Here is a 6,228-nt window from a genome sequence, read left to right as displayed (position 1 = left end):
GGATTGCTTGGAAGTTTCACTGAGATTACACAGTATGCACATCTCATGCTTGAGTGAACCCCAAACTTCAAACCTTGTTTTTCCCTTATTTTTTTAGCTCTTGCTGAATTTCCTCTGCATTCAATCAAGGACTTGTAATGATTATTGTTAGTCAATTTTAACATATCATATATCATTTTAAACCTTAGGAAATGAATTTTCAAGCGCAATAAAAATCTTAATGTTCATTTTGGTCGACTTATTGTTGATTTTGGGATGGCAGTTCACAAATCTCACAGGGTTATGTATTTTATTTGATATTTCTCCCTTTTCATGTTGAATATCAAAATATATTTGAATACAAAAATATTTCAGGGATAATTGTAACATGCGTAGACATTGACCATTCCATTGTTTTAAGAATGAGGGATTCCTTCACATATTACCTCATGAGATACATATATGCAATAAATGTTCAAAAACAGTAGTGATATTTTGATACTTCTTGAAAGATTTGTAGGCATGGTATTTATTTTCAATACCATGTTCATATTTTCCTTATTCGTAGTGTTTAAAATGTTTAGATGTCTATTTTGAAGAGGAATTATTCTGTGAAAATACATCCTGAATCATTATGAGCTTATTTTTCGAGATTGTGGAAACATTTTAAGATTATGTCTGAAATCAAAGAAGGATAAATTGACCTTCTATAATCAAGTGAATTATAAATTGCAAAGTAAATACTTTATGAGTTGCTTTGGAAATATTTCTACGTATGATTATTAAAATACCATTAAAGATATTTTTAAGATATTGTTTATACCAAACAATGTTAAATGACACTGTTTAATCATTTTTGTTATGATGGTCAGAAAAGTTTCTTAATGTACAATAGTATGTATGTTTTGATGTTTTTTTTTCTTTAATAAGTTTGATTTTAAAGACAGAAATATTGCTAGTGGTATTATAACCATAGTCTAAATTAAAAAATATATATATATATATATTATATATCTCATTGGATAGTGGCAAAAAAGCAATATTAAACAATGCAATACATGACAATATGGAGTTTTCTTGTGGGTACCTAAAAATGTACAATATAAAAAAAAAGAATTATTTTATGAGTGTCGTTGCAACTAACATATGATGGACCTTACCTTGAAGTTAGGCCTCTGACATTCCAAAGACTTTGCATTTCGGGTTTATATCTTTTAGATGCTTCAATATACACATATATTCCAAATATATGACAAGTTCTTCCAAAATCATATCACTGGCTTTTATTTTATTCATGCAAACATACTCAAATAATACACATTATTTATTAAAGCGATTAGTAAGAATTATACCCACAAGGAACCTTTGGAATAGTTCTAACATGCCCCAGGTGTAGCTGAGGGCATCTGGATTGTTTCAAAGATAACACTTGGTGTAGTTACTCTTATTCTTGAGCAAATTTATGTGTATTTGTATATGTTTTATTTGATATTTATGGCTTTTTATTTGATAAATAAACCATTCTCATCTTATATTCATGACCATTCAATAGAACTAGGCAGGAGTACCAGTCATTTACTGTTAGCATAAATAATCGAATGGTCATGCAGACTTTTCAACAGTTCCATTTTAGAGTATTTATTCCTCTTTTTGTTATAAATACACCAATACTTTTTCGTATGATTTGTTACTTGTTTTTTTTTTTATATTTCTGATCATGTAGTATGTATTATACACAGTGTTTGACACTAGCGCTGGTCTGACTTTCCCAGACTGGTAAAAATCAGTCGGGCCAGTAACTTGTTGCATGAAAAGAACAAGTAAATTCTTACCTAAATGTACGAGCATATGTTTAAAGGGTGAATTATCAAGTTTTCAAGTAGAGTCATTTACATGTTAATTCACCGATCTCACTACAAATGGCCGGCGATTGTAACGTTGAGGCAATTTTTTACAAATACTATATTTTTTACAAATACTCTATTTTGTCAAATACTTCTTTTGGTTGTAGGAGGTTGGCAGGTCTGGGGCCCGTTGCAGAAAGAGTTGCAATCGATCGCAACTCTAAAGATCATGTGCAATTAGATTTTCAACCAATCAACAGCGCGCATTTGGGACTTGCGTTTGATTTTTTGACTTGCGTTTAAACGCAAATCCTTCTGCAACAGGCCCCTGGTCATGTTATTTATTTTAGTCAATCATTTGGGTATTCATTTCAATAATTTTACTACTTACTTTAAAATTCTATGCAAATTTTTGCCTAATTTCACAATCATTATGCCTCATTTTGTCACAAGTCACAATAGACACTTTGCATACAAGAATGAAAATATGATTGCTTCGGAGTATTAATTATCAATACCCTTATGTAGTTTTGTTGTGTATTCATTGTACATTAATTACCATCAAGTTACATGTATGATGTAGTAAATCAGGTAAATGTGTAGCCTTTGTAGTTGAATGAGATGCAAGGATTGAATTTTACGTCAAATGGGTTGCATTTCTAGTTAATGCTCAGGAATTTCAATTTGTCTTTCACAAATATTCCATGATATGGTTATTCCATGCCAAAGATGTAACCATGGAGATGCTTTCTGATTTTAGTTTTCTTGTTGTGAAATCATAGTATTCGTAGTAAATTAAAAACCCATTCTAGATCTAGATCACTCCAGAGGGAGTGGAGGAAGTGTATACATTGTGTTCAGGCAATGCAATGGAAGATGACATGGATCTCGTAACAGTAAGTTTAGCGATTAATTGCTAAATGCAATGGCCAATCAAGATCATCGTTGCATGTGCGTTTTGCTCAGTAGACTGACCAGGAACCAATTAGAATTGTTCTTTTAAACTTAGCGATGAGATGACCGTTGTGTTACAGGCCCGGATAGTGTTTTGTTCCAATGTATTAATAGCTACTTAAAATGGAACATTGTTAATATGTGTATTACTTAGGATATATTTCATGTGTTGATAGTTATTAAATGATACGCATGAAAGAGGACATTTAATAGTATGAACTATCCATGTACAATACCAGTAGAATAGTTTTCAAATGCACAAGGCGATATCAGATGGTCTTTAGACCGTAATTTACTCTTAAAATGATGTGTTTTATAAGTGATGTTTTATATAAGATTATTTTGATATCAAGTGTCAGAATGGAATGGCATATTTCAGAACCATGGCCTGTCATAAATTATTACTTATGATCTGATTTTAAGTAAAGTTACTTATTTGGAAATATAAAGGCCTGGTCACATGACCACTTTTGTCCAATCATTTGATTAGGAACTAATACATCCACCCTAATATATACATATATTTTTTAATTTGCTCGTTTTTTTTTTTTTACAGTTTTTGGTTGATTGTGTGTTTCTTTTTACCTAACTAGTAGTTGTAGACTACTAGTTGATTGAAAAAAAAATCAATTTTATATGTTTGATTGTTGTAAAGAAAATTTATCAAATCATCTAATTTATATGTCTAATTAACTAAATAAATCTTGGATATTTGCAATGTGTGTAATTGTATAGAACTTATCAACTTCATTTTGAGATCATGATAAATATTTCCTAAAATGTGATAATAACGAAAGAAAAATATGTGTTACATTCCTACTGCAATAGCCTTTGAGACGTCTTTCACATACATATTTGTTGTATTTTCATAACAATGGCAGATATTCATTACCCATGGTAGTTAAGTAGGGCTATGCATTGCAAATCGAGAGCATTATCATTATCATTATTTGTTTGGCGTCACCTGTGCCTGGGAGGCGAAAGCGAACTAAATCACTATGACCTATGATCACTATCATTGTATTCTGACGCTCTTATTTGCTTTAGTTTGAGGTCTCAGTGGGTCTTGCAAGAGACTTATCAGATATATTGTAAATTTGCAATTAAATTTGATTTATTGATTTCTTCTGCATCCGTAACATTCGTATAATACATTTTCCATAAAATAAAACATTATATGTTGGCATTTTTGGCATGAATCATGAATAAAGTGTACTAAAAAAAGAATGATTTCAGACAAAAATGATTAACTACCAAATTATTATATGATATTCACAATTTGCAGGAGGATTGTCATCATAAGCAGATTGCTTGAAAAAAAAATGACAATCCCAATGTAACTGCAAAGCCTACTGATTTTAATTGAAATGATTGCAACTAATACAAATGTGTTTAAGTTTCTTGCAGGGCCCTTTGATATTATCCCCAATATGGAGACATCTCACATATAATTGTTTTCTCTTAGGATTTGGAAAGAGTGTTTTTGTTTTTTGTTGCAATACTCAAGGCATCAGTCATTTGATTCCATATTTTAAAAGCCTTATGATTACCATATGGATATTCCAGTGTATGTAAATTTTTTGTAATGCTGCATTAAACAGTTTGTGAAATAAACCAAAGTTCATGTGCTATATATAGAGCTGTTTATCAAAAGATGAACTAAATTACAAAATGTGAGGAATCATTATACTTTAATTTATTTGTAATTGTGAGATATAATGATTATCATTTAGTGGGCACAGTCCTGTTTTAAGTTCGGTGGACATAGAATACAAATAGGATATTTGCTAAAACCATCAAATCATGTTAAGAGAGTAATGAATTTTTAAACTTTTCATTTGTGATGTCACATGCAAGCAGCTCATTCATTTGTTATGAAATATAAGTTTTCTTAGAATTTTACTTGTGAACTCGATGTGTAATTATTTGTCACTTCCCAATGAAACCTTGATTTTTATTTTCTAATGAGCCCATACAGTTACCATAATTGAAAGCTTCTTATAAATGGCCTGTTAAATACTCAAGTGAATGTTATGATTTGTATGTACTATTCATTTGTAAACCTGCATTGTTAGACCTATGATGGTGTTTTACAAAGTGTTAAGTGCAACTCTAAGGCCCAAATTCTCAAAGGTGGTTTTTGAAAACTCATGAACGAGTAAATGGTTTTTGCAGATTTCCTGTATGAATTACACTTATTTTACCCAATGTCCAATGCTGATGCATGTTTTTGTCACAGTGCAACAAATCGACCCATGTTGCCGTGGTTATCCATGCTATTTTATTCACGAGTCCACTGTTTTGAATTAATTAATCCACTCTTCAAACAGTGGACTCATGAATAAAATAGCATATCTAACAATGGTAACAGGCATTAATTTGGCTCACTGTGACAAAAGCGTGCATCAGCATTGGACATTTTTATACACTCTAAATTAAGCGTAATTTATAGAAGAAAATCTTTCAAAACCACCTTTGTGAATTCGGGCCAAAGGGCCTTAAGAGTTGCTCTTCAATCTTTGTGAAACACCCCTCTGGTGGTTCTCGATGCATTTCTGCTGCATGAGAAACTGATGATTTTCTTCTCAAACTTACAGCTCTACATATACCCAGGAGCAGTAATTATAATTGTTAATAACCCTTTGTATGAAATACACACAGAGATACCACAAAAGTCACCCCCAATGTTCTTTACAAAGCATTATTAAAGATGGAGATCTTTTGAAACCCATGAGTATGAACAAACCAGTGCTTAGTCATTGGCAGATCCAGGATTTTATAGATGCAGGGGCCATGTTCGGGTCCAGAAAAAAAGAGAAAAAACTGATCAATGTTCTCCTCTACCATGTCTACAAAGAACTAAAACAGGCAAGTAGATTTTTTTAAAGTTCAGCATTGCGTTTAAATAAATACATTGCAGGGGCCACCCACCCCTTCCTCCTCAGATCCCCCACTGGTGTTCATTATTTCTGTGTCCTAATACAAAAGTGAATGTTCCACAGGATGAATAGATTATAAAAATAATATCGATAAAACCAAAAAAAATTGTGTAACTATTCTTCCATTTTGAGTGGCAAAGAACTTTGTTTGGCTCTTCTGTGCTCCTTGCTCTGTATATCCTGGACCTGCCTATCTGGTGAGACAATGCATATTGTGCATCTATAATGACTCCAATGATCGGGTAGATATTTGTCTCCGCATGTAATCAATTTCATATGAAGGGTTGTATAAAAATGTCCAGATTTTTAGTTAAATGATTGTTTTAATTTTGCAGCTGCTGATCCCATCCAATAAATGTCTTTCAGCTTATAATCATATGATATGATTATCGATAATTAATCTATGACATGTCTGTTTTGTGTATTTTGTTCTAATGAGTGAGTATTTTATGTAAATGATTTGTCATATATTTACTTGCATAAATATACCCTTGTCCTATAACATTATACCC

This window comes from Lytechinus variegatus, chromosome 16, assembly GCF_018143015.1.
Source record: "Lytechinus variegatus isolate NC3 chromosome 16, Lvar_3.0, whole genome shotgun sequence".
NCBI lineage: Eukaryota > Metazoa > Echinodermata > Echinoidea > Temnopleuroida > Toxopneustidae > Lytechinus > Lytechinus variegatus.
The sequence above is the reverse complement of the archived record's forward strand: the minus strand, read 5'-3'. Positions refer to the sequence as shown.